This window comes from Erinaceus europaeus, chromosome 20, assembly GCF_950295315.1.
Source record: "Erinaceus europaeus chromosome 20, mEriEur2.1, whole genome shotgun sequence".
In the NCBI taxonomy this organism is placed as follows: Eukaryota; Metazoa; Chordata; class Mammalia; order Eulipotyphla; family Erinaceidae; genus Erinaceus; species Erinaceus europaeus.
The window spans coordinates 29,405,961-29,433,887 of NC_080181.1; the positions used below are offsets into that span (position 1 = coordinate 29,405,961).

Sequence of the window (27,927 nt, forward strand, 5' to 3'; positions counted from 1 at the left end):
TCAGCCTGCCAAGGCCTGTGGAGAAAAAAGTCACCATCAAATCTATCAAGTGCACACATTACAGTGCTCAAGGACCTGTGTTCAGGCCCCTGCTCTCCATTGGCAGTGGGAAAGCATCATGAGTGGTGAAGCAGGGCTGCAGGTATTTCTCTGTCTCTCATCTCTATCCCTCATCCCCTCTCAATTTCTCTCTGTATCCAATAATAGACAAATAAAATATTTAGAGAGAGAGAGAGAGAGAGAGAGAGAGAGGATGGTTTAACTGCTCATGAAGCATCCCACCTGCAGGGGAGGAGCAGAGACTCAAAACGGGTCCTTGTGTATGGTAGATAATATGTGCACTTAACCAAATGCACCACAGCCCGGCCCCATACCTAGCATCACTCTTTTTCTCTGTAGACAAAACCAGAGAGTCTCCAAACGCACAGAGCCAGATGTGGTGATGAATAACAAAGTCCTACAGCAACTTCCCAAGTAGTTGCTCTCTCTAAGGTTTACCAAGCCAACTGGCAGGATGAAGGAAATCCTTTCCCGCTCTATGAAAGATTTACTGTCAACACTGACCTTCATTCTATGCTCTCAGGGCATTGCCTACAATGACAGTCTTGGGGAAGTCAAAATCCAACCATAGAGATTCAGATCTGATTTGAATCTGGAGTCACTTCAAGCTGGATCATGGGAAGCCAGGTGTGATTGTGCTAGTACTGTGAATCTGAGGTGTGCAAACAGGAATTGGAAGGGCACACTTCCCTTAATGACTACAGCCACAGATTAGGATACAGAGCTAACTGCAACCCAAAGACTGGGAGGCTTGCTGGCACAAAGAGTGGGTGTTAAGGGGGAGAGCTTAATTTGAACCAGAGGGCAGAGGGGAAGCCATTTGACCTAAAGGTTGAAAGACAGCTAATGCCTGACACATGGTAAGCAAGAAAGATGCCAGAAAATAGAGATGGACCTGAGCACAGTTCAGGAGGTGGACATGTGTGGACCATATTTTATGAACATCAAACAGACCAGCATGACTGGAGCGTGAAGAGTCTAGGACGATTACAATGAGGGAAAAAAAAAAAAAGGCAAAATGGAGACTTGAACTTGCAGTAAAGGAGAGAAGACTTTATTCTGTAAATGATGAGGAATTGCTTTTTTTTTCTTTTCTTTAAATATTTATTTATTTATTGGATAGAGACCGAGAAAAATTGAGAACAGAGGGCAAGACAGAGAGGGAAAGAGACATAGAGACACTTGCAGCCCTACTTCACCACCCATGAAGCCTTCCCCCTGCAGGCGGGGACCAGGGGCTTGAACCCAGGGCCTTGCACACTGTAGCATGTGTGTGCTTAGCCACGGCCTGGCCCTGGTCCTGCTTTTCTCCATTGTGAGATTACTTCATCAGAAAAAGCACAGGGGGGCTGTGCCCACACATTACCATGCATGAGGACCCTGGTTTTAGTCCCCACACCCCACCTGCAAGGGGGGGAAGCTTCACAAGTGGTAAAGCAGTGCTGCAGGTGTCTGTCTCTCTCCTCTGTCTAACCCACACTCTCTGTACTATCAAATAATAAATTTTTAAAAATGTCTCCTGGGAGCAGTGGATTCATTATACAGGCACTAAGCCTCAGTGATAAACTTGGTGGCAATAAAAATTTTTTTTTAAATGGGGGTCAGGCAGGAGCGCAACAGTTTGCGCAGCAGGTGGCGCAAAGCGCAAGGACTGGTGTAAGGATCATAGTTCGAGACCCCGGCTCTCTGCCTGCAGGGGAATCACTTCACAGGCAGTGAAGCAGGTCTGCAGGTGTCTATGTTTCTCTCCCCCTCTGTGTCTTCACCTCCTGTCTCCATTTCTCTCTGTCCTATCCAACAATGAATTACATCAATAATAATAACCACAACAAGGCTACAACAACAAGGGCAACACAAGGGGGAATAAATGGCCTCCAGGAGCAGTGGATTCATGGTGCAGGCACTGAGCCCCAGCAATAACCCTGGAGGCAAAAAAAACTATACATGAACCTAAAAAAAAAAAAAAAACATGGTACAGAAAGATAACTCAGGTCACAGTCTAAGGAGAACGTTCAATCTGTATAAAAGATCTGCTCTATACTGTCAAATGTAAAACATTAATTCCCCAATAAATAAATTTTAGAAAAAGGTCTGCTCTATTCAAGCAAATAACATTTCTTTGTATGAATTAATTCATGTCACCCATCTTAATCTCAAGCCACAAGGAAGGAACTAGGACAGTCCAGTTGCTTTTTTTTATTATTTCATTATTGGGGGATTAATGTTTTACAGTCGACAGTAAATACAATAGTTTGTACATGCATAACATTTCCCACAGAACAATACAACCCTCCCCAGGTCCTCTGACTTTATGTTCCAGAAACTGAACCTCCCCCCCGACCCCAGAGTTTTTCTCTTTTTTTTTTTTAAGATTTATTTATTTATTAATGAGAAAGATAGGAGGAGAGAGAAAGGACCAGACATCACTCTGGCACATGTGCTGCCAGGGATCGAACTCAGGACCTCATGCTTGAGAGTCCAAAGCCTTATCACTGCACCACCTCCTGGACCACGAGTTTTTCTTTTTCTATTTTCTTTTTCTCTTCCTTTCTTTTCTTTTCTTTTCTTTTCTTTTCTTTTCTTTTCTTTTCTCTTTCTTTCTTTCTTTCTTTCTTTCTTTTTTGTCTCCAGGGTTATTGCTGGGGCTCAGTGCCTGCACTACAAATCCATTTCTCCTGGAGGCCATTTTTTGTCCCATTTTGTTGCCCTTGTTGTTGTCATTACTGTTATTGTTGCTACTGGTGTTGTTGTTGGACAGGATGGAGAGAAACCGAGAGGGTAGACAGAGAGGGGGAGATAAAGATAGACACCGGCAGACCTGCTTCACCACTTGTGAAGCGACTCCCCTGCAAATGGGGAGCCAGGGCTCACACCAGGATCCTTATGCCGGTCCTTGCACTTTGTGCCATGTGCACATAACCTGCTGCACCACCGCCTGATTTCAGTTTTTTACTTTAGTGCAGTACACCATGGACAGCCCAGTTTTACAGATGAGTGAAATCAGGCACTGGTAGGCCTGCCTGAGTCCTACTTGCCGGCAATCAGCAGGACCAGCATCCATATCTTGATTTTTCTCAACACTTAAGATTCTCACAGAAAGCAGTCAACTCAAGAGTTTCTGTCACTATCTGTGTGCAAAGGTCTGAGAAGGGGGGTTCCTAAGAGAAAAGAGACATCTGGGAGTGATGCAGTGGGCACCACCCCCAGTTTGACGTGGGGTGAGGGAAGGGGTGTCAAAGAGAAGAGAGGAACCAGAGAGGCCTTGGTGGTTTGGAATTTGAACCTCAGGGGGCAATGCAAGTTTCCAGGCAAGGGTGAAGAGTTCAGTTTTGAACATGTGGAACATGACACTCGTGTAGAAATACCCTGCAAAGTGTTGGCCCTGTGGGCCAGGGAACATTTAGAGTAACAGATGTTTTAACACTAAGGGGAGCTTTGAAGCCAGCATTGATTGTATCATGAGTTGAAATCTGGTCTTCTTGGGGTCTCCAAACTAAAACTCTCAGCCACTGATCACTTCTCTCTCTCTCTCTCTCTCTCTCTCTCTCTCTTTAGCTACAGATTTCCCCTGCCATTCCAAAGTAGAACTTTCCTAGGGTAACTTGCATAAGCTGAAGTGGCATAAAGCAAACAGTAACTATAACTCAATGTTTTAAAAAGTATTATCTATTTACAAAGTCAGTGATAAATTGCGAGGAGAGGGGAAGACAGAGAGGGAGAGAGGGAGAGAGACAACTGCAGCACTGCTTTATTAATTGTGAAGCTTTCTCCCCTCCCCCACTACAGGTGGGGACTGGGGACTAGAACCTGGATCCTTGGGTATTGTGACATGTACACTTCCACAGATGGGGAAGTGTGCATTTCTGGAACTAAGGACAACCAACCAAATCATACCAAATAACATCTATAATCTAAAATCACACACAACACTACTCTTCCTCTGTGGAATTCCTCCCCCTCCCATCCCATTACCAACTATTCACCATTCCAGGCTAATTAACTTTTTCCAGATAGAAAGAGTGAGAGTGTGACTGAGAGACAGAGACAGGCGTAGAGAGAGGTAGGGATTGAAGCTGGGCCATAGGTAACAAAATAGGCACACTATCTGGAGTGAGGTATTTTACTGACCCTAATATCATCCTTTTTTTTCTGGTGAATTAGCATTTTCATCAATATTTAATGTCCTTACTTTGGTAATAATGTGTCACTTGAAGTTTACTTTGTTTGGTTTATGTATAGCCACCTTGCAACGAGTGCCACTCCAGCATGCTTCACTTCAGACTGTGTCCAGAGACTTCAGGTGTGGAATGACAACTCTTCAGCCTCATTACTCAGGTGAGACCTTTCCTTTCATAGTATTCTCTAATTCCATCCCAGGTGGTTCACTTCCTAACAAAGTCCCAAAACCTAGACATAGACCAGGTCCCCTGACATAGAGCATATGTTCACACATATCCATAATCTAGGGCAAAATATATACCTGAAAGCAAAAGTCCACAATAGTCTGCAGTGAGGACCCCCCAACACTTCATCTGCACTATTCCAGCCTTTAGGTCCATGATTGTTCAACAATTTGTTTGGCTTTGTATGTTAACTCTCTTCTCAGCCATCAGGTTCCGGATGCCAGCATGATGCTGACCAGACTTCCCTTCACAGACCCCCACCAACATGTCCTGGAGCCCCACTTCCCCAGAGACCCACCCTACTAGGGAAAGAGAGAGGCAGACTGGGAGTATGGATCGACCAGTTAATGCCCATGTTCAGCGGGGAAGCAATTACAGAAGCCAGACCTTCCACCTTCTGCATCACACAATGACCTTGGGTCCATACTCCCAGTGGGGTAGAGAATGGGAAAGCTATCAGGGGAGGGGATGAGATATGGAGATAGGGTGGTGGGATTTGTGTAGAGTTGTACCCCTCCTATCCTGCAGTTTTGTTAATGTCTCCTTTCTTAAATAAAATAAATAAACAAATAAGTATAGCCACCTTGACTCTTGTTTGGTTATTATTTGCATGAAATATCTTTTTTTAAAAAATAATTTTAACTGCTGCTATGGATATTGCTGGGGCTTGGTGCCTGCATGAATCCACCACTCCTGGAGGCCATTATTTCCCCCTCTTCCTTCCTTCCTTCCTTCCTTCCTTCCTTCCTTCCTTCCTTCCTTTCCCCCTTCCTTCCTTCCATTATTTCTTTCCTACTTTCTTTTTTATTTGATAGGACAGAGATAAATTGAGAGGAGGGGGTGAGACAGAAAGAGATATCTGCAGCACTGTTTCATTGCTCATGAAGATTTCCAGGTGGGGAATGGGGGATTGGACCTGGGTTCTAGTGCATGATGTATCACTGCATGACCCTTGACTTTTTAAAATACTTTAATTAATTTATTTATTCACTTAATATAGACAGAAGTTGAGAGAAAAGGGAGAGACAGATGATAGATGGGTGGATAGATAGATAGATAGACAGACAGACAGACAGACAGACCTAAACCACAACTTCATTGCTCATGAAGATTCCCTTGTGCAGGTGGGAACTAGGGCTTGAACCTGGGTCCTCACACATGGCAGCATATGTGCTTTACTAGGTGCACCACTGCCAGGATCCTAGACTTCTTTTTTCACCCTTTTCACTTCCAGCCTATGTATGTCCTAAAGTACATAGTGAGTTTCTGCTAGGTAGCAGAGAAATGAATCCATTTTACTGATCTATGCCTTTTGACTTGGGAATTTAAACCAATTACATTTAAAGTAATTCGAGGTCAATACCTTAGGCAAAGAGGAAAGTTCTTATATTCTTGGGCTTTTATTTCAGGGGGACTTTCTGTATAGTCAGGAAGCAGAGGATCAGGTCCCCTACTAGCTGTAGATCTGACTGGTGATCCTGTCCTGGTCTGCTTCTCTAGGGGGAGTGGTGGCCACAAAGAGATGCCCAGCACCCTTAACTCGTGATATGAAGCTATTTCTTCTGCCTTTTGCCCCCTGGGACTTCTTCTGGCTGAACAGCAAGCTCTCTGGGTGTGAGTAGAGAACATCATTAACATAACAAAAACTGGACAGCTGGAGATGGTCCATGCTGAACAGCTGTGTGGGGTTTGACCTTTGAGGAAAATCAACACCAAGTCCCACCACCCTAGGCTGGTTTCCACTTGGAACCGGTGCAAATGAGGTGTCATAACAATGAACCAGATGGATGCGGAGGGGAAGGAAATGAAAAAAACTTTGCATCTGGATACAGGAATGTATCAGTATGGGAGAGAAGAAATGATGGTGACAGAGAGCATCTTTGTTGCAACCGAAAGAGGTACACACTATTCTGAGTCATCACTTTTCTGAATCGAACTTTCACTTTTTGTTTCTGTGACTCTGGACCCATTTAAGCAACCTACCCTGTCAGAGCACACAGAACACCTGTAATTGTCCAAGTGTGACTCAGTGAAAGGGAAGATGTTAAGAAGAGTTGCTTTGTGCTTAAGACGACTGGAAACATTGGGCCAGAGAGTCTGGGATCTTGCTAGAGTTGTATATTTAGCGGTGATTTTGTAAGCTCAGATGTTCCAAAAAAGGCTGTCGGGACTTGGGGCTTTAAATCTTGGGAGAAGAGTTTGTATAAGATCCTTTGAAAGTCTCTAGAAACTGCTTACTTTGCTATCATAGAAGAAATAAAAGTAATCCCTGTGAAAACATTAATCACAAGAGACTGGAAAGGCAGACACATTTGTGGCTTGTGGACAATTGCAAATAAATTTGGGCTGCCTTCCTTAAGCAGTGTTGCTTGGGTGTTGGTTTGCTCAGACCAAGAGGAACATGGATACTATGACAAGAAAGATTTCCCCAGAGATTCTCAGATAAGACAAATTGTCTCTTGAGTAGGACAACTGGATTCTGTTCTCTCCCTTTATTTTATTTATTTATTTTTTTATTGGATAGAGACATAGAGAAGTTTAAAAAGTGAAGGGAAGATAGAGAGGGAGAGAGACAGAGAGACACCTGCAGCCCTGCTTAACTACTCATGAAGCTTTCCCCCTGCAGGTGGGGACAAGGGCCTTGAACCTGTATCCTTGTACACTGTAATGTGTGCACATAATCAGGTGTGCCACTGCCTGGCCCCTTATCTTTCTTTTTAAAATATTGTTCATTTATTTATTTATGTATTTATAAGAGAGAGAACCACAGCCTCACTCTGGCACATGTGATACTGGAGATAGAACTCAGGGCCTCAAGTTTATCCACTGCACCACCTGCCAGGCCACTGGATTCTATTATTTTCCTCCTCAAATCACTATTGTAATTTGGGATTCAGAGTAGTGCCATAATACTCATGCATTCAACTAAATATCTCAAAGTCTACTTAGATTAAGCAAATCAAAGTTGTACTCAATATTTCTATAGAACTTTGATTCCATGAGTGTTATAAAGCTTTCCCAACATGACTGCAAAATGTTTCTAAAAGAAATGGACCAAGAGACTTCAGGCAAGAAACATGTATATTGAGATAGACAGCCTGAGGGTTGGAGTTGGATCTGAGCTTCCAGTTGTATTGTTTAATCACTAATTTAACTATGAGAAAGTTTGGCTGTTCTGAATCTGAGTTTTCTCTGGCTATAAAATGGGAATAGTAGGCTGACAAAACAGTTCACCTGAATAGTGCTCTGCTTTGTCAAGCACCTGCTCCCTGCCCCTGCACTGAAGGAATCTTTAGTGCTGTTCTTTCTCTCTCTCTCTCTCTCTCTCTCTCTCTCTCTCTCTCTCTCTCTCTCTCCCTCTCCCTCTCCCTCTCCCTCTCCCCCTCCCCCTCCCCTCCCCCTTCCCCTCTCCCTCTCTCTTTCATTGCCACCAGGGTTATCACTGGGGCTCAGTGCTGAGACTACAAATCCACCACTCCCAGTGCCATTTTTCCTCTTTTTTCTTTCTATTATACTCGCAGAACAGAAAGAAATTGAGAGAGAAGAGGGATATAGATAGGGAGAGAGAAAGATAGACACCTAATGAAGCCCCCTCCCACACTCCCACAGGTGGGAGTGGGGACTTGAACCTAGGTCCCTTTGCATGATAATATGTACAATTAATGAGGTGCACTACCACCTAGCTCCTTCTCTAAAAGAAAAATAGAAATAAAGAAAAAAGAAAGGAAGGAAGGAAGAGAGAGAGAGAGAGGAAGGAAGAAAGGAAGAAAGAAAGAAAGAAAGAAAGGAAGGAAAGAAGGAAGGAAGAAAGAGAGAGGAGAGGGAAAGAGGAAAAAAAACAGTAATTATTTCTATGGTGTTATTGAAGTTAATGTGAGATAATACAGAGTATTTAGCACAGTATCTAACACAGAGAGAGCAAGCACTGTGAATTGATCAGTAATATCCATCTCTCTGTCCTTATCTAGAAAGAGATGGAGAAACTATGACCTGCCAGTAGTTTTGTTGATAAAGTATTACTGGGATACCGCCATGCCCAATTGTTTCCTCCCTCCCTCCCTTCCTTCTTTCCTTCCTTCCTTTCTTCCTTCCTTCCCTCCTTCCTTCATTTTCTTCCTTCCTTCTTGTTGACACCAGGATTATAGATGGGGCTTGGTGCCTCTGTGACATATCTACCTCTCTCAGTGGCCTTTTTTTTGGGGGGGGGAGGGGAGAGAACAACAGAAATTGAGATGAAAGATGGGAGAGAGAGGAGAGAGAAAGAGAGACATTGCAACACTGCTCCATCATGCATGAAGCTTCCCCCTTGCAGGCAGGGATGGGGACTTGAACCTGGTTCCTTGTGCTTTATATTTTTTATGGCAGTTTTTGCATTTCAGGGGAAAGTCATGCGATTGTTGCAGAAAATGTGTGGCCTGCAGAGCCTGAAATATTTCCTTTCTGGTCAGTTTCAGAAAAAAGTTTGCTGACCCCTGCTCTCTCTTTAAAAGTTAGAAAAAAGTTTGCTGACCTTTGTTTTAAAAGTCATAAAACCCTGTGAACATTTTTTTTTAATTTTCATGAGCTCAAATTCCCAGTAATTCAGACCTTTAGTTGGAAACAACTCAATAAATACAGACTTGAAGCTACAGAATACAGTTTTCCTCTGAGGTTTCCAACACCTATTATGGGACAGAAATGAACATATGTTAAGAAAGGTGCAACTCTTTCACCTGATTGTTTTACTCAAAGGGCAAAAACAGGGCGAGAATGTTTCACCTTCAAAGAAGAGTCACAGAAGCCAGCCAGGAATTCCCATGGAGCTAAGGGCTATTATTTCCAAGGGCACTGAGTGTGTCTTGAGTTATTTCATTAAAATAGAAATTCCTGCTTCTGAGTTCAGAGACATAATATGATGAAGGTCAGAGAGCATTATTGCAAAGAAGTGTTTGCACATAATGACAGACAGGGTATTTCTGCGCAGCAATTTTCTCTCTCTCTCTCTCTCTCTCTCAATTCCTGTTAGATCTAAGCATTGGTTCAGTGGAATCCAGTAGAAGTCCTGGCTTCCTAAAATTGTCTTTTTAGACTCCATGAGGAAATCTTTAAGTTCACCTGGAAGAAAGGAAGTGACTACAGTGGGAAACTCTCCAACAGACTGGAAAGAAAAATTAGAAAGAGACCTTACACCATCACCCGAAAGATCAAACTAGAGGGCTGAGGGGATAGCATAGTGGTTATGCAATAGACTCTCATACCTGAGACCCAGAAGTCCAGTTTCAATCCCCAGTACTACCTTAAGCCATAGCTGAGCAGTTATCTGGTAAAATAATAATAGTGATTGTTACTACTACATTATTATAGATTAGAAACTTCTCTAGGAAGATCTATCGAGGTAGGCAGCAATGAAGGAGGGCACTGGCCCTAGGATGGCATTTCTCAAAGTGAGAGCCCACAGGAATGAGAAGGGGAGCAGGGCAGGGCAGGGTTTGAACCAATGACAAGAGCCACACCAAGACCTGGTGTGATGGCTGAGCAGATCAAGCACATGCTTTCCATGTGGGAGGCGCAGGGTTCAATCTCCAGCACCACTGGAGAGCATCAACCAAGAGTCAGTTGGAAATCCATGGATCAGTAGACTAGTGCTTTGGTGTCTTTGCCTCATAAAAAGTATGTGATAAAAGGGAGTCCGGTGGTAGCTAGCGAGTTAAGCGCATGTGGCGCAAAGCACAAGGATCAGCATAAGGATCCTGGTTCCAGTTCCTGGCTTCCCACCTGCAGGAGAGTCGCTTCATAAGTGGTGAAGCAGGTCTGCAGGTGTCTATCTTTCTCTCCCCGTCTCTGTCTTCCCCTCTCTCCATTTCTCTCTGTCCTATCTCACAATGATGACATTGATAACAACAACAATAATAGCTACAACAACAATAAAAAACCAAGGGCAACAAAAGGGAAAATAAGTAAATATAAAATATATACGTGATAAAAAATTGAAAGCTGTGGGCCAGTAAGATAGCTCATCTGGAGTGTGCTAGATAGTCTTAGCTCTAGATCTCCATTCAAAACTATAATGTGCTAGATAGTCTCAGCTCTAGATCTCCATTCAAAACTATTAGTGAGAAGTTATTAAGAAATTGACATTCTGGGGCTGGGTTGTGTCTCGTCTGGTAGAGCCTCAGGTCACCCCATAGAAGTATCTGCAGGAGAGAATCTTCAAGTTCAGGTGAGTGGTGCTATAGCGTCTCTCTTCTTCCTCTATCTCCCCTCTGTCTCTCACCTTCTATCTAGAGGAAGGAAAAGAGGGAAATATGGCCACTAGGAATGGTGAAGTTGTGGGAAGCAATGAGCCCCAATGAAAACTCTGGTGGAAGAAATGGGGGAGAGAAAGAAAGAAAGGCAGAAAGAAAGAGAGAAAGAGGAAGGAAGGAAAGAAGGAGGGAGAGAGAGGGAAAGAGAGAGAAAAGGAAAAATTAATATACAGATGTATCAAGTGTTTCTTTTGTCTCTAAGATTGCTCTTTTTAAAATTTATTTAAGCTAGAGAGAGAGGGAGGGAGAGAGAGAGAGAAAGGAAGAGTAGAGAAGAGAAGAGAAGAGAGGAGAGGAGAAGAGAAGAGAAGAGAAGAGAAGAGAAGAGAAGAGAAGAGAAGAGAAGAGAAAAGAAAAGAAGAGAAGAGAAGGGGCTAGAGAAGCATTCTGGCATATCCGGTGCCAGAGATTCACTAGGGCTTTATACTTGCAAGTCCAAGGCTTCTAGATTAGGGTTGGGGTTGATTGCATAGTGGATATGCAGATAGATTCTCAAGCCTGAGGCTCTTAAATTCCAAGTTTAATCCCCCACACCACCATAAACCAGAGCTGAGCTATTCTTGTAAAAAAAAAAAAAAGGTTTCTAGATTTCTCTAAAGTAAATAATGATCATCACAAGAAGCAAAAAGAAGATCGTCTGCAGAGAAGGTGCTTAAGCATGTTAGATGTTATAGTTTCCATTGTCGCAACCATTGGTTTAATGAAGTCTATTTACTAAACACAAAGCACTTCATCTGAAAAGGCAGTGTAGCTTTCAGATCATCTGCCCTTAGCAACCTTTGTGCCAGTCTCTCCTCTTTCCTCATGCTGTGATGTGGGGTTTGCAGACAAAGTCACTTCTCTGGGCTAATTGTATTAACCCTGTCTGCTTTTTGTTCCTAATCCACGGTGTGTGTGTGTGTGTGTGTGTGTGTGTGTGTGTGTGTGTGTGTGTGTGTGTGTCCAGGGCCTCAGACATGCTTGGTTTCACTGCTCCCAGGACATTTTGATTTTTTTTTTTCATTAAAACAAAGAAAGTTTGAGAGACACCACAGACCGGAGCCCCACCCCCTCCATGCTATGATACCACCCATGTGTTGCTGAGACTCAAACATTGGCTGTGTGTATGGCAAGCCATGCACTTTGCCCAGTGAGGTATCCTTCCAGCCCTTTATTCCTAATTCTTAAATAAGTATCCCGGGCCAAGGAACTAGAATGATGTCTATACACTAGATTTTCATGCCTGAGGCTCTAAGGTGCCAGGTTCAATCTCAGGCACCACCATAAGCCAGAGCTGAACAGTGCTTTGGTCACTCTCTCTTTCCTTCACTTTCTTTCATGACTTTCCTCACTAAAATAAAATAAATAAATAGGTCTCCTAAAATTCTCGCATGGTAACTCCCTCATTTCCCGGAAACATAAGATATGCTCTTCTTATATATCTTCAGGATAAAACAAATGCAAACGCTTAAGTAACAGCATGCTTTTAAAGGCATGGTGGGGTTAGTTTAGGTAAAAGAAAAAAAACTACTACTCAGCTGTAAAAAATAGTGACTTCACCGTTTTCAGCCGATCTTGGATGGACCTTGAAAAAATCACGTTGAGTGAAATAAGTCAGAAACAGAAGGATGAATATGGGATGATCTCACTCTCAGGCAGAAGTTGAAAAACAAGATCAGAAAAGAAAGCACAAATAGAACCTGAAACGGAATTGGCATATTGCACCAAAGTAAAAGACTCTGGGGTGGGTGGGTGGGGAGAATACAGGTCCATGAAGGATGATAAATGACATAGTTGGGGTTGTATTGTTAAATGGGAATCTGGGGAATGTTATGCATGTACAAACGATTGTATTTACTGTTGAATGTAAAACATTAATTCCCCAATAAATAAATAAATAAATAAGGCTCTTAAAAAAAAAAGAAAAGAAAAATACTTTTAAAAAGTGTCTCGCTTTTCCAAGCTTTGGGTCCATGATTGCTCAACAATTTGTTTGGCTTTGTATGTTAACTCTCTTTTCAGTCACCAGGTTCCAGGTGTCATCAGGATGCCGGCCAGACTTCCCTGGATTGAAGACACCACCAATGTGTCCTGGAGCTCAGCTTCCCCAGAGACCCATCCTACTAGGGAAAGAGAGAGGCAGACTGGGAGTATGGACCGACCAGTCAACGCCCATGTTCAGCGAGGAAGCAATTACAGAAGCCAGACCTTCTACCTTCTGCAACCCTCAATGACCCTGGGTCCATGCTCCCAGAGGGATAGAGAATGGGAAAGCTATCGGGGGAGGGGGTGGGATATGGAGATTGGGCGGTGGGAATTGTGTGGAGTTGTACCCCTCCTACCCTATGGTTTTGTTAATTAATCCTTTCTTAAATAAAAAATAAATAAATAAATAAATAAATAAATAAATAAAAAGTGTCTCGCATCATCTGCCTAAGCAATCTAATGAGTCTGAGGAGTCCACTGGGGGAGCTAAGATCCTCCATTTTATGAGAGCATTAAGTTCTTGGGGAATTACGTCTGCATCCAGGCCACTCTGGTTCCCCTGTTGAAATGAGAAATTTAACATAGGGATCCCTAGGTTAGTCAAAGAAACTCTTTTTGTTTGTTTGTTTCTTTATTGGGGAATTAATGTTTTATATTCAACAGTAAATACAATAGTTTGTACATGCATAACATTTCTCAGTTTTCCATATAACAATACAACCCCCACTAGGTCCTCTGTCATCCTTTTTGGACCTGTACTCTTCCCCTCCACCCACCCCAGAGTCTTTTACTTTGATGCAACATGCCAATTTCAGTAATCAAAGAAACTCTTGATGAGTCCTTTCAACAGAGACAGTTGGGTCTGACTAGTGGGCGTTAGAGAAGGTTGCTGATGCCTTTATTATTTATTCATTCATTCATTCATTCATTCGTTTATTCACTCATTCATTCATTTACTTATTAGACAAAGATAAAAAGAAAATGAAAGTGAAAAGGGAGATAGAAACGGTGGGGACACAGAATTTTGATGTTGGGTGTAGTGTGAAACTACACCCTATAATTTTCCAAACTTGCTTTGTCCCAACCCCCACTTCATTGAAGGAAACTTAGGTGCTGTGTTCTCTTTCAGTCTTTGTCTCTATCTAAAAACAAACAAGCAAAAAACTGAATTGGAGCTGTGTGTGCTAATACTAAAAGGCCCCTAAATTACACAATTAGGAGAGAAAAGCCAAGTGCAGAGTAGTGAGTGTGGTGAAGTCCCCCCCCCCATTTTGGTAAATAAATGGTGCACAGGATGCAGAGATTTATTTTTAGTTTCTGTTTACAGGAGGAGATAGAGGAGACTTTCAGCAGTGTAACGGTTAACAACTCTGGATAGCGGAGGTATTAGTAATAATAGTCATGGCAACATTGTCAGTGAGACTCATCTGACTTGTCCTGATGTCCATCTCTCTGTATGTGCTTCCATGCTTATCACTAATGTGACAACTAGGTGTCCTGGTACAGTAGGAAGGACAATGAATGAGCAGTAAGTGTATCTGAATGGAGATCATATACGAGTTGAGGGACTCTGTGGAAGTAACTTCACTTTTCTTGAGTCTCAGTGTTCTCATCTTTTATTTGGGGCAGTAAGAATAGTAGTCAACTTTAGTGGTTCTCTTTTAACTTGCAAATGGCCTTTGTAATATATCTAGTAAGTAAGAGACACAGCCATGACCCCAACCTGACTTCCCTGGGCAGATGACCACAATGTGTCCTGGAACCACATATCCCCAGAGCCCTGCACCACTAGGGGAAGATGGAAACAGGCTGGGGTTATGGATTGGTCTGCCACCTACTGATGCCCATGTCCAGCAGAGAAGCAGTTACAGAAGCCAGACCTTCCACCTTCTGAACCCCATAAGGATCTTTGTTCTATACTCCCAGAGGGATAAAGAATAGGGAGGCTTCTAATGGATGTGGAACTCTGATGGTGGGAACAGTACCCCTCTTGTCCCACAATCTTGTTGATCATCACTAATAATAAAAACTAATGTTTTAAGGGTTTGGGCAGTAGCAGACCATTGAGACCACATATTACAATGCACAAAGACCTGGGTTCAAGCAGGACTGCAAGTATCTCTTTGTCTCTCTCACTATCTCCCGCTTCCCTCTCATTTTCTCTGTCTCTATCCAATAAATAAATAAAGATAAAATATCTTCATGTCATGCTTGGGAATGAACTCTGGGCCTGTGCATGGATGATACTACTTGTGAACAGCCTTCCTGGGCTGAGTTTTACTTTTTTTTTTCTGGATCAAGAAAAATAAAAACAAAACGAGAGAGAGAGAGAGAGAGAGAGGAGGAGAGACACCTCAGCACTACTCCATCACCTGTGAATCTCCCTTTGCCATCCACGGTGCTTCCATGAAGTACAGTCTCATGCACAGCAAAGTGTGTGCTGTCCCCACTGAGCTATCTCTTAGCCCTTCAAAAATCCTTTAAAATTATTTATTTACTTGATAGAGATAGAGAAATCAATAGGAGAAGGGGAGAAATATTTTATTTATTTGTTGGTGAGGGACAGAGAAGTCAGTAGGAAAGGGGGAGATATAGAAAGAGAGAGAAAGAGACACACCTGCAGCACTGTTTCACCACCTGTGAAACTTTGCCCCCCCTGCAGGCAGGGACCTGGGGCTTAAACTTGGGTCATTGAACATTATAACATGTTTGCTCTACAAAATGTGCCACCACCCGCCCCCTTGAAACTACAGTTAGCTAGCTAGCTATTTTGTTGTTGGGGTTTCATGGTTCAAATAGTCTTTCTCAGATGGGGGGGGGGGGTGGGTGGAAGAAAGAGTCGGCAGCTCTGAAGCTTCCTCCAATGGGGTGGGGGCCTGACTTGAACCTGGGTCATGTGAGTGACAAACTAGATACACTCACCAAGTGAACTATCTCACCAACTCTCAAAATTCCTTTAAAGGAGGAGATAGCTTGTCCTCTCAGCCAACATTTAACATACTTGCCCTTCTATCAGGAATGGAAAAGACATGACCCCTAGTCCTTAAAAAAAAAAAAAAAAAGAACAAAAGAAATTTACGACCACATATGAGAGATCACACATATTTGCACGAAACGGCTAGAGAATAATATAAGAACCAGTGCTGAGCTCCTCTCATTGTTACGGAGTTCAACTTCAAAATATTGCTCACCTGAAACTCGAGAAAACCAGACTCAGCCATAAACGTAAAACCCAGGTCCCTCAGCCTCCTTTGTGCTGACCTGAAGAAACATAAAGTGTTAGATGATCACACAGTTCCTTGGCAGCGATAAAACACTCTGATTTCTACATTCTCAGAAAGCAGGTCCAAGATGAAGATTTTTTTTTCCTTCCTTTGACACCAGATTCCTTCCTGTTCATGACAGTCTCTACTTGACAGTGAGGACTCTGACAATCTCCTAGAAACTCTCCACTCACAAAACTCCCCTGAGATAGAGACAAAGAAAAGGCCCTCCTTAGTCAGGCCCATTGTGTGTCTTCGCCCCACCCTGTCTGCCTCTGTCTGGTGTGTGTGTGTGTGTGTGTGTGTGTGTGTGTGTGTATGTCTGTGTGTGTGTGTGTGTGTGTGTGTGTGTGTGGTGGTGGTGGTATCTGAGGGCTGCCAGGTGGCTGTCTGGCCTGCGGAGTCACAAAGGCCTCAGTGAGCAGGGGGAGCAGCCTATGACAGGGGCTCTGGGGAGGTCAGACTTGACGCCTAACTTGACCCCATCGGCAGCTGAGTCTGATAAAGACATGATTGAGCTGGGGATTTCTTCCTGACAGTTTAACGGATGGCTATAATTAGGGGGTCTGTGCTGAGTGTGCAGAGACACATAGGCTCCATTGTAAGGAGGCTCAGTGTTTGAAAGGTCAGGTCCAAGATATGGTATGAGAGACACTCAAAATTTTCCAATATGTTGGAAGGCTGAGTCTGTAGGGAAATGGGCTTATGGAGCAGAACCATTCACATTGGTTTCTTTTTTATTTCTGAGCTGAGAATTGTCATTTTGGGGGTGGGGGTGGGGAGTAAGACTACAGCAAAAGATGCGTGGAGCATTGGGGAGATAATTCAGCATTTGATTTTCATTTCAGAAGTCCCAGAGGCCCCAGGTTCAATCCCCAGCTCCATTTACACCAGAACTGAGCAATATTCTGCGCTCTCTTTCATTCTCGGTCTCTCATAATGATAAATCTCTAAAGTCAGAAAACAAAAGGTGAGTGGAGAATCAACTCTCAGATAAGTTGACTGATGAGTCTTCTAAAACCTTCTCTCTTACACATACGAGTACCGATGATGGTGACAACCAAAACTCATGTGTGGACTTTCCATATCAAATCCAATCACTATTTCTCAGGTCTGTGCTTGCTGCATCATCAAAAGGATGATGAATGAAAGTGGCTTCAGTCCAAAACACTTTCTGAGACTTTTTTTTAGAATTTTTTTTTCATAGAAGTAAGAAGTCACCATGTGCCAGCCCTAATAAGGTGCAACTTACAGTGATCAAAAATACCCGTGAGTAATGGCAGGAATGTTCTCATAAAAGCAAACACCAGCTCACCATTTGGACAGAAACCCAGGGAGTTTGTGAGACTCCCCTCTGTGGAAGGGATTTAGACTGGGCTTGGAACTACCTTACCTGGTCTCAGCATCAGTGAGTTCATTTCCTGGTGAAGCTGGTAAAGCAGGAATCTTGAAGGCGACTCATTAATCAGAGAATTAGATAATCCTGCAGTTGGAACGGATCTAGGAAGCCAGAGAGTCCAAAGCCTGAATTGTCTCTAATATTCCTGCCAAGTGGCTGATTCTCCTTGCTGGAGGAAATTGGCTCTCTGAGCTTCAGCACCTTAGTCTACTCCATGGGACTTATGAGTTTCTTGGGGAAAAGAAAAAAAACCCTCTTTCTGGGGGCCTGACAGTGGTGTACCCAGTTCACCATGCACAAAGATCCAGGTTCGAGAGCCCCTGGGTCCCACCTGCAAGGGGGGGGGGGGACCTTCATGAGCAGTGAAGCAGTACTGCAGGTATCTCTCTTCTTCTCTCCCTCTCCTCCATCCCTCTCAAGCTGTCTCTGTCTTATCAAGTAAACAGAAAAGGAAAAATGATGAGGGGGATAATGGTCAGGAGCAATAGATTCATAATGCAGGCACAGAGCCCCAGCAATAGACCCTGGTGGAAAAGAAAAAATAAAAAGACACAAACAATGAAAACCTCTTCTCAACACTGAGCTAAAATATGTTTCCTCTGCCTCTCATTAGTAAGTTCCCTGTGAGTCCACAGAACACACAACTAAGCCCCAACTGTATTTGTCTCCATGACCAGCTACATAGTCAACATCGTCCAGTGCAAAATGGAAACCTAAGACATCTTGTTCCAACTCATCAAGAAGTTCAAGATGGCGGCAGCAGAGCATTAAGGCAACCATTGGGGAGAGCTCTGTTATAGAGCCCCATGAGGTTATGCAAGTAAGAACACCTGCATGGACTCTTCTCTGTTTTCAGAGACAGGACTGGGAAGAGGGCAAAGAGAAAGGAAAAATGAAAGGAACCCTCCACTTTGTGTTCAAGTGTTTCTCCATTTCTCCTGATCATTTCAGATAGGGAAAAGCCCATTGTTGCCTTTTATGAAACTCTGTTCTTTCTTTATTTACCCTCCCTGCTTAGAAGACAGAGAGACAAAGGGAAAGAGAGTGAAAGAGACCACAGCACCAAAGCTCCCTTCAGCGCAGTGGAAGCCAGGCTTGAGCTGGTGTCAAGCACATGGCAAGGCAACACGCTATGCAGGTGAGATGTTTCTCCAGTCCGACACTCCATTCTTTGCATCACTACCTTTGCCCTCCTATGGTAGAGCCTGGTGGGAGCTGGGAAGTTCACAGAGGCCGGTTTCTCCCTTGTTCTCCCTGTCTCTACTTGTCCTCCCCATGTTGTTGCCATTAGCTCTCTCCAGGAGAAAGGCGTGGGCTGGAATGACCTTCCCTTGGTGGCGCAGATGCCATCTGGCACATAAGTCTGCTGTGTCAGGCACCCAAGGGATGCTTCTTTCTTGTTGGGAGGTGCTTCAAAGCTCATCTCAGTTGATCTGGGCAACAGAATTTGGCCACTCTAAAAAAAAAAAAAAAAACAGAAAAAAATATTGCTTTCTCCTACTGAATTCTCAATCTTTTTGAACATCTGGAGACAAATGTAGACTCATGCAAGGGGGAAAAACGCTGGGTGTTGATGACTATTATAGGGCTCCAGCCAGAACTAAGACAATAGAAGTCCAGTCACTTAACATCCAGTCACTCAGGTGTGAAAGCTCAAACTGTGAAGTGTTTGAGGGCTGACTACCTGCACCTCCTTCCCCCAAGTCATATGCTGAATCTCTTATCTCCTAATAAGACTTTATTTGGAACAATGGTGTTCTAGAGGTGACTAAAGTCAAATGAGGTAATAAGAACAGGGCCCTGGCCTGGTAGGACTAGCGTTCTGATGAGAAGAAACAACTAGAAAGTTCTATTTTGTCTCTTCTCCCCTCAACATGGAGATATTTTGAGAACTATGTACTGTGGCCAAAGAGGCTTTCTCAAGAACCAAAATGGCTAGTACCTTGACCTTGGACCTCCAGTCTCAAGAACTGTTAGGAAATACACACGTGTGGGTGACACCATCCTGTGATGTTTTATTGTGGCTGTCTTGAACTGACTCTGAACCTGGTGGCTACTCTGTACTTTGTGGAGCATTAACATTTTTTTTTTTGCATCAAAGACTTTTTAATTATTGGTTTTTACCACAGCATTGCTTGGCTGTAGCATATGGTTGTGTCTGGGACCGAACCTGAGTGCCTCAGACGTGAGTTATTTTGCACAGTCATTATACCATCTCCCTAGCCAAGTGCTAATTTCATTGTCTCTCTTTCTTTCTTTCTTTCTTTCTTTCTTTCTTTCTTTCTTTCTTCCTCTCTCTTTTTGTTTTGATGCCACCAGGGTTATCACAGGGACTCCACGCCTGCACAGCTCCACCATTCCTGGTGGTCATTTTTCCTTCCTCCCTTCATTGTTCTTAGATTTTGTTTTTCCATTCATATATCCAGAAAACATCTGTTTGCATGAATACCCGATATTCAAACTTAAGAGTCCCTGCCTTTGAGGGTGTGATAATGCCCTAAAGATTCCACTCACTGAAAAAAAATGTTTAGGAACAATAAGCCAAAGCAGTTAAGTGACAGGCTACAGCATCAATATAGGAACGTCCCTTACACTTCTGTCTGCAAATAACATTTCTATATGCCAACTGTAAACTGTAAGAGGAAAAAAAGCAAGAAAGCAATTCCACTCAGAATTGCATCAAAAAGGATTTAGTACCAGGAATAAAGTCAAAACAAAAGGAGGGGAGTCAGGCGGTAGCGCAGCGGGTTAAACGCGGGTGGCACAAAGCGCAAGGACTGGCTTAAGGATCCCGGTTCAAGCCCCCCGGCTCCCCACCTGCAGGGGGGTCGTTTCACAGGCAGTCAAGTAGGTCTGCAGGTGTCTGTCTTTCTCTCCCCCTCTGTCTTCCCCTCCTCTCTCCATTTCTCTCTGTCCTATCCAACAACGACTGACATCAATAACAACAACAATAACTACAACAATAAAAAACAAGGACAACAAAAGGGAATAAATAAATAAAATTTTTTTTCAAAAAAGACAAAAGGAGGACTTGTGCAATGAAAACTATAGGACATTGTTAATGGGAAACTATCCCATGATTCTCTCTCTGTCTCTCTCTCACTCAATCTGAAATTAAATAGGTGAAAAAGCTGGTCTGAGAGCAGTGGAATCATGACAGCTGGAGGTTCCAGCACCAGAAGAGAAGATCAGTGCAGGCTGCTGTTCATTCATGGAGGCTCTGATAGCAACAGCCAAGTTACAGAAACAGCCGAGTGGGGTCAGGCGGTGGTGTATCTAGTTGTGTGCACACATTACAGTGCACAAGACCTAGGTTCAAGCCCTCAGTCCCCACCTGCACTGGGGAAGCTTCACCAGTAGTGAAGCAGTGCTACAGGTGTCTCTCTTTCTCCATCACTATCTCCTCATCAATTTCTGTCTGTCTCTATCAAACATATGCATACACACAACAGAAAAACAGAAGTAGCCCAGTGCCACAACAACTCAAGAGTGGACACACAATGTAACTGCTCAGTCATACGACAGTGAAATCTTGGCCAGCAACCTGGAACTGGGATGGGGGGGGGGACTTATTTATTTATTTATTTAGTTAGTTAGTTAAAATAAATAAATAAGCCAGAAGGAGAAAGAAAACTACCGATGATTTCACTCATCTGCACAATAATAAGAAACAAAGCAAAAGAACAAAGAAAATGGAAACAAAGCCAAACCTTGACTTCTGACCAGAAAACCAAACTGACTAGAGGAGGAGGGTAGGGCAGGCTGAAAGGGTGGAGAGGTCTGAGGTCCGAGGTCCAAGGTCCAAGGTCCAAGGGACGGACTTTGGTGCAGGATTTGTGGTCAGTGTGGGTGTGGTAACAGACATTTGAAGAGGTTTGAACTCGCACTCACAAAATATAGTGTGTTACAGACCAATGTTAGGTGTGTGTGTGTGTGTGTGTGTGTGTGTGAGAGAGAGAGAGAGAGTCTTTAAGTGATTTAAACTCTTGCAAAGAGAAACATATTTTTTATATTTTATTTATTTATTTATTATTGGATAGAGATAGAGCAAAACTGAGAGGGGAGGGGAAGATAGAGGGTGAGAGGGGGCAGAGAGACACCTGCAGCCCTACTTCACCACTTATGAAGCTTTCCCCTTGCAGGTGGGGACCAGGGACTTGAACCTGAGTTCAAACCTGTGACTTTCACTGTTAAAACCAGGACAATCCTGAGCAAATCTGGAGTGCCCATTACACTAAGGATGATAAAATATAAGAATGGGCTGCCTTACATAATTTTTATCAGGATGTTCTAGGCAGTCAATACTCATCCCCCCACCCCCAGTGCCTCTGGGCTTAGATGAATTGTATTTACTATAAGCTACCTATAGGGAGAGCTTCAATCTTCTCTTCCTGTAACAAAGTAGACATCATCTATCATCTTCCTCCTCCTCTTCTACTTCTTCACTATAGTCACTAACCAAGTGAGCTATTTTGCCAGCACATCATTTGCTCTTCTGAATAATCCATGTAGTGCTTCCGAGAAATTTTTTTTTTTTAATTTTTATTTATAAAATGGAAACACTGACAAGATCATAGGATAACAGGGGTACAATTCCCACCACCAGAACTCCGTACCTCATCCCCTCCCCTGATAGTTTCCCTGTTCTTTAACCCCTGGGACTATGGACCCATGGTCAGAGAAATTCTCAAGGATAAATAGAGAATTGAGATCTGGGTGCCAGGTGGTGGTGCACACACACTACAGGGTGCAGGGGCCCAGGTTCAAAGCTACCCCCTACCTGTGCAACGGAGGGGTGGGGGAGAGTTTCACAAATGGTGAAGCAGGTCTGCAGGCATCTCTGTCTTTTTTCCTTTCTATATGTCCCTCCCCTCTTGATTTCTCTCTGTCTCTACCCAGTAAGAATAGATTTAAAAAAAAAGAATTGAGATCTTTCTTCTTCACTTGTCTCATTCTTTCATCTTCCCATTCTTCTGACTGCTTTCCCCCTCTTCCCCATCTCTATATCTCTGTTTGGTAGTAAGTACCTTTTTTGTTTGTTTGTTTTTTTCCTCCAGGGTTATTGCTGGACTTGGTGCCTGTACCATGAATCCACTGCTCCTGGAGGCCAATTTTTACCCCCTTTTGTTGCCCTTGTTGTAGCCTCGTTGTGGTTATTATTATTACCATTATTGATGTTGTTCGTTGTTGGATAGGACAGAGAAAAATGGAGAGAGGAGGGGGAGAAAAAGATAGACACCTGCAGACCTGCTTCACCGCCTGTGAAGCGACTCCCCTGCAGGTGGGGAGCCGGGGGCTCGAACCGGGATCCTAACACCGGTCCTTGCGCTTTGCGCCACGTGCGCTTGACCCACTGCGCCACCGCCCGACCCCCCAGTAAGTACCTTCTAATATCCATTCACTAGTTCACTACTCTGGGTTGACATTTCCTCTCTTTCTTTCTTTCTTTCTTTTTCTTTCTTTCTTTCTTTCTTTCTTTCTTTCTTTCTTTCTTTCTTTCTTTTTCTTTTGCCTCCAGGGTTATCGCTAGGGTTCAGTGCCTGCACTATGCATCCATTGCTCCTGGAGGTCATTTTTTTTTTTACCATTTTTGTTGCCCTTGTTGTTATTATTGTTATTATTGTTGGATAGGACAGAGAGAAATAAAGAGAGGAGGAGGAGACAGAGAGAGGGAGAGAAAGATAGACACCTGCAGACCTGCTTCATAACTTGTGAAGTGACCCCTCTGCAGATGGGGACCAGGGGCTTGAACCAGAATTCTTACACAAGTACTCACGCTTTGCACCATGTGCGCTTAACCTGCTTCACTACCACCTGGATCCTGGGGTTGACTTTTTCAAGAGAGACAGAGAGCCTGAGAGAGAAAGGGAAAACATCATAGCATCAAAACTTCCTCCAACGTGGTGGAGGCCAAGCACACAGTAAAGCAGGTGTACTATCCAAGTGAGCTATCTGTCCACCTTCTAGTCATTTCTCTGCAGCAGGAACAGGGTAGCACTAAACAGACTGAACAAATTCATATGGAATCAGGAGGGAAAGATCTAACAATTAGATAATAATAACAGCAACAGTATTTTGTTTTCTTCTGCAGCACGCCAAGTTAGCTAATCGTGTGCTGTGAAGAGGTACAATTACACACAGCCTAGCAGTTTATTTTCAAAAGTCATCAGGCCACAAGAATTCTGTTTGGTCACAGTATTTGTAGTGGCTTCCTTTCAGTGTCTGAGTCCCACTCCTTCCTCTTAATGGATCTAAGTGTTGAAGGAAATGGACTCATATCCTCCCTCTTGTAAACATTAAATGTAAGAGTTGAAATGGAGCATCTCTTCAGTCCTAGCCTCCCCTGTTTTCAAGCTGGGGGTGGTGGTGGTGGAAATATAGCTCACTTGGCTAGTGCACTGCTTTGCCATGTGGGTGACCAGGGTTCAAATCCAGCCTGCACTGCATTGAGGGAAGCTTCAGTGCCGTGGGCTCTTTCACTTTCTCCCCTCCTGCTTCTCTATCCGTACCTAAAATATCTATCTGGATTTATATACATCTGCAGCTGACATTTTCTTTTTCTTCTTTTCTTTCTTTCTTCTTTCTTTCTTTTTTTTTTTTGCCTCCAGGGTTATCACTGGAACTCAGTGCCAGCACTATGAATCCACTGCCCCTGGAGGCCATTTTCCCCATTTTGTTGCCCTTGTTATAGTTATTATTGTTGTTATACCTGTTGTTGTTGCTGGATAGGACAAAGAGAAATTGAGAGAGGAGGGGAGACAGAGAGGGGGAGAGAAAGACAGACACCTGCAGACCTGCTTCACCATTTGTGAAGCAGAACCCCCAGCAGGTGAGGAGCTGGGGGCTTGAACCAGGATCCTTGTGCAGGTCCTTGCGCTTTGCGCCATGTGCGCTTAATCTGCTGCGCTACCGTCCAGCCCCCACAGCTGACATTTTTACCATCTTCTCACCTGTCAGACTACAAGAACATGTACAGCTTTGGAGACATGTGGTGTGGAGCCTATGTACAGAGGTTTGAAACACTGGGCCAAGGAGTTCACAGCCCCCAAATGTGACATTTGGTCCACAGCTGTCCTCAGCAGTGAGGACTGTCTCCTGGGAGAGAAAGAAGACACGTTTGACTGACGAGGCAGCAGGGAGTGAGTGTAAAAGTTCACTGGTGAGTCCACAGGGAGAAAGAATCAAGTCAAAACCCGTGGATTCTACTTCCCTCAACAAGCCAAAACAGCAGCAATGAGAATATTGTCCACAACACTGATCCCACCGACTCGACTCGTATAACCATCCCTAACCCCCTCCAACTTCCCAGTGGCCTGTGCGCTTCTCAAAGTCACGGAATCTACACAGTTCCCCTGTTTTCCAGGAAGCAGCTGATATTCCCACTTTCCTATCCCTTATTTCTTCAATACTGATTTAGGGGAGAAAACAGACAAGATAGCTCACCTGGTCAGGTGCATGCTTTGTCACAGGTGTGACCTGGGTTCAAGTCCCCAGCTGCCATAGCACTGGGTGAAGCTTCAGTGTTGTGGCCTGTCTCTGTCTGGAAGGAAAAAAAAAACCCAGACCCACTGCAACAACAAAAACAAAGTCTAGCAAAGATAGCATAATGATTATGCAAAAATATCTTCACACCTGAGGCTCCAGAGTCCAAGGTTCAGTCCCTAGCACCACCATAAGCCAGAGCTGAGCTCTAGTTCTTCTTCTAGCATTTGCCCTTCTTCCGTAGCCAGTCAACAGCGTCAGGTTGAGTAAAAACAATCAACAACAAAAACCGAAAACATTAAGATCCATTTTTTGAGGGGCACACATGGTTGAGTGCACATGTTACAGTGTGCAAGGACCCGGGTTCGAGCCATTGGTCCCCACCTGCAAGGGGAATGCTTTGTGAGTAGTGAAGCAGTGCTGCAGGTATCTCTCCGACTTTCTCCCTCTCTATCTCCACCTACCCTGTCTATTTTTGGCTGTCTCTCTCCAATAAATAAAGATAACAAAAAAAAAAGATCATACATATATTTTTTTCTTTTTTTAAAAATGTTTATTTTATTTATTTATTCCCTTTTGTTGCCCTTGTTGTTTTATTGTTGTAGTTATTATTGTTGTTGTCGTCGTTGTTGGATAGGACAGAGAGAAATGGAGAGAGGAGGGGAAGACAGAGAGGGGAGAGAAAGACAGACACCTGCAGACCTGCTTCACCGCTTGTGAAGTGACTCTCCTGCAGGTGGGGAGCCGGGGTTCGAACCGGGTTCCTTATGCCGGTCCTTGTGCTTTGCGCCACCTGCGCTTAACCCGCTACACTACAGCCCGACTCCCCATACATATATTTTTTAAAAGACCTTGGTGGCAATAAAAATCATTAAAAGAAAAAGGTCTATTGTGTTCTAATATATAGTGTATCCTTACAATAAGCTAAACCAGAAGATAAGACTGTTAAGGACATTACAAAGAAGAGAACATAAAAGTTAGACACGGACTCTCTCAAAAGCCTAGACCAAGTAGATTAGAAGCATCCAATAGCACAGCTATATACAAGATACTGGATACTGTACAGCAAACCCTAACAAAAGGACTTTTCAAAGTTAACCCAATTACCAAATAATGTGATGATAACATTAACTATCGATTGTCTTCTTGAACCCTAAGACAGCAGGAACCTCACATCTCCACTATAGAGCCTCTACTTCCCCCAGTCCTGGAACCCTTGGATAGGGCCCACTTTCCCGTATGCATCTCCCAATCCAAACCAAATAATATTGCATCCGCCGATCACAACCTAACCAATGCAACGATTGCCACCTCAACATGCTTCACCTCAGACTGTGTCCAGAGACTTCACGAGTGGAATGACAACCCTTCAGCTTCATTACTCGGGTGAGACCTTTCCTTTTATAGTACACTCTAATTTCATCTCAGGTAGTTCACTTTCTAACAAAGTCCCAAAACCTAGATATACACCAGTTTCTGTGAGAGAGAGCTTATGTGCACACGTATCCATAAACTACTGCAAAATATATACCTGAAAGCAGTAGTACACTAGAGTTTGCAGTGAGTACCTCCCTAACACTTCCTCTCCACTATTCCAAGCTTGGGATCCATGACTTCTCAACAAATTGTTTGGCTTCTTATGTTAACTCTCTTTTCAATCACCAGGTTCCAGATGCCACCAGGATGCTGGCCAGGCTTCCCTGGATTGAAGACCCCACCAATGTGTCCTGGAGCTCAGCTTCCCCAGAGACACACCTTACTAGGGAAAGAGAGAGGCAGACTGGGAGTATGGACCGACCAGTCAACGCCCATGTTCAGCGGGAAAGCAATTACAGAAGCCAGACCTTCTACCTTCTGCAACCCTCAACGACCCTGGGTCCATGCTCCCAGAGGGCTAGAGAATGGGAAAGCTATCATGGGAGGGGGTGGGTTATGGGAATTGGGTGGTGGGAATTGTGTGGAGTTGTATCCCTCCTACCTTATGTTTTTGTTCATTAATCCTTTCTTAAATAAAAAATTAAAAAAAAAGTTAGAGAACCGGGAGTTGGGCGGTAGCACAGCAGGTTAAGAGCACGTGGCACAAAGCGCAAGTACCAGCATAAGGATCCCAATTCGAGCCCCCAGTTTCTCACCTGCAAGGAAGTCCCTTCACAAGCGGTGAAGCAGATCTGCAGGTGTCTATCTTTCTCTTCCTTCCTCTGTTTTCCCTTCCTCTTCTCCATTTCTCTCTGTCTTATCTAACAACGACGACAACAATAATAACTACAACAACAATAAAAACAGCAAGGGCATATAAATAAATAAATATATATATATTTTAAAGTTAGAGAACCGTGCTCTACTTCTGAAGTAGTGTATTTACCTCATCTGTTTACAAGCTGCATCATCTGTCCGTTATCTCCTATCGCAAAGCAGTTTCCAGTGGAGCCAACCCAGAATGCAGTTCTTGCTGTCCAGACCTTCCCATGCACCCAGAAGACCCGCAGCGGCTGCCTTTCTGTCTTCTTTGAGGCTCAGGGGTTAGCAGCTCAATTGGTAAGCATGGTCCTGACCTTAAACCTGACCATAGGGGCACAAAACAGTCTGATGAGCCTGCACTGTCCTGCCTAGAATCTGGGTGTTCCCTTCACTGCCTTTCTAATAGATATCTTTTCTCCCCACGATAGGGCACTGTCTATCATCATCTGCACTAAAAACCTGTCCAGCAAAATACCCTTTCACCTCCATGGTGTCTGTCTCTTGTTAACTTGACTTTATTTTTCCAAAGAGAGAAGGGGAAAAAACGGAGGGGGAGAGGGGCCAGAGCACAGTTCCATCACATGACTTGCAGTGACAGGATGGACTCAGGAGCCTCACGCTGGGGAAGCCTATGTTCTGCCCACTGAGCCTCCTCCATGGCCAACTGACAATTTTGAAACTGAGTCTAGTTCTGCAAATATTCAACCACAGGCCTGACAGTGGTGCGGTGGCTACAGTGTTGGGCCTAAGAGCAGCAGGTCTAGAGTTCTTGGCCCAGCGGCACACGTACCAATTACAGTGATGATCTAGTTTCTCTCTCCCTCCTTCCCTTT

At 43.8% G+C, this 27,927-nt stretch overlaps 1 long non-coding RNA gene across 4 annotated transcripts; it reads right to left on the reverse strand.

Annotated features, from left to right (window-relative positions):
• Positions 1 to 1,833: 1,833 nt before the first annotated feature.
• Positions 1,834 to 27,585, reverse strand: LOC107522150 (uncharacterized). 4 transcript variants are annotated; one of them, XR_009546805.1, is made up of 6 exons: positions 27,219 to 27,585; positions 24,818 to 24,914; positions 17,369 to 17,475; positions 15,904 to 15,973; positions 9,222 to 9,762; positions 1,834 to 4,540 (listed from the first exon to the last, which is right to left on the reverse strand). It is a non-coding gene; the product is annotated as an uncharacterized LOC107522150 (long non-coding RNA). The 4 variants fall into 4 exon arrangements; XR_009546804.1 differs by lacking the exon at positions 1,834 to 4,540 and adding an exon at positions 8,262 to 9,124; XR_009546803.1 differs by lacking the exon at positions 1,834 to 4,540 and having other exon boundaries at positions 9,447 to 9,557; positions 9,701 to 9,762.
• Between the last annotated feature and the right edge of the window lie 342 nt (positions 27,586 to 27,927).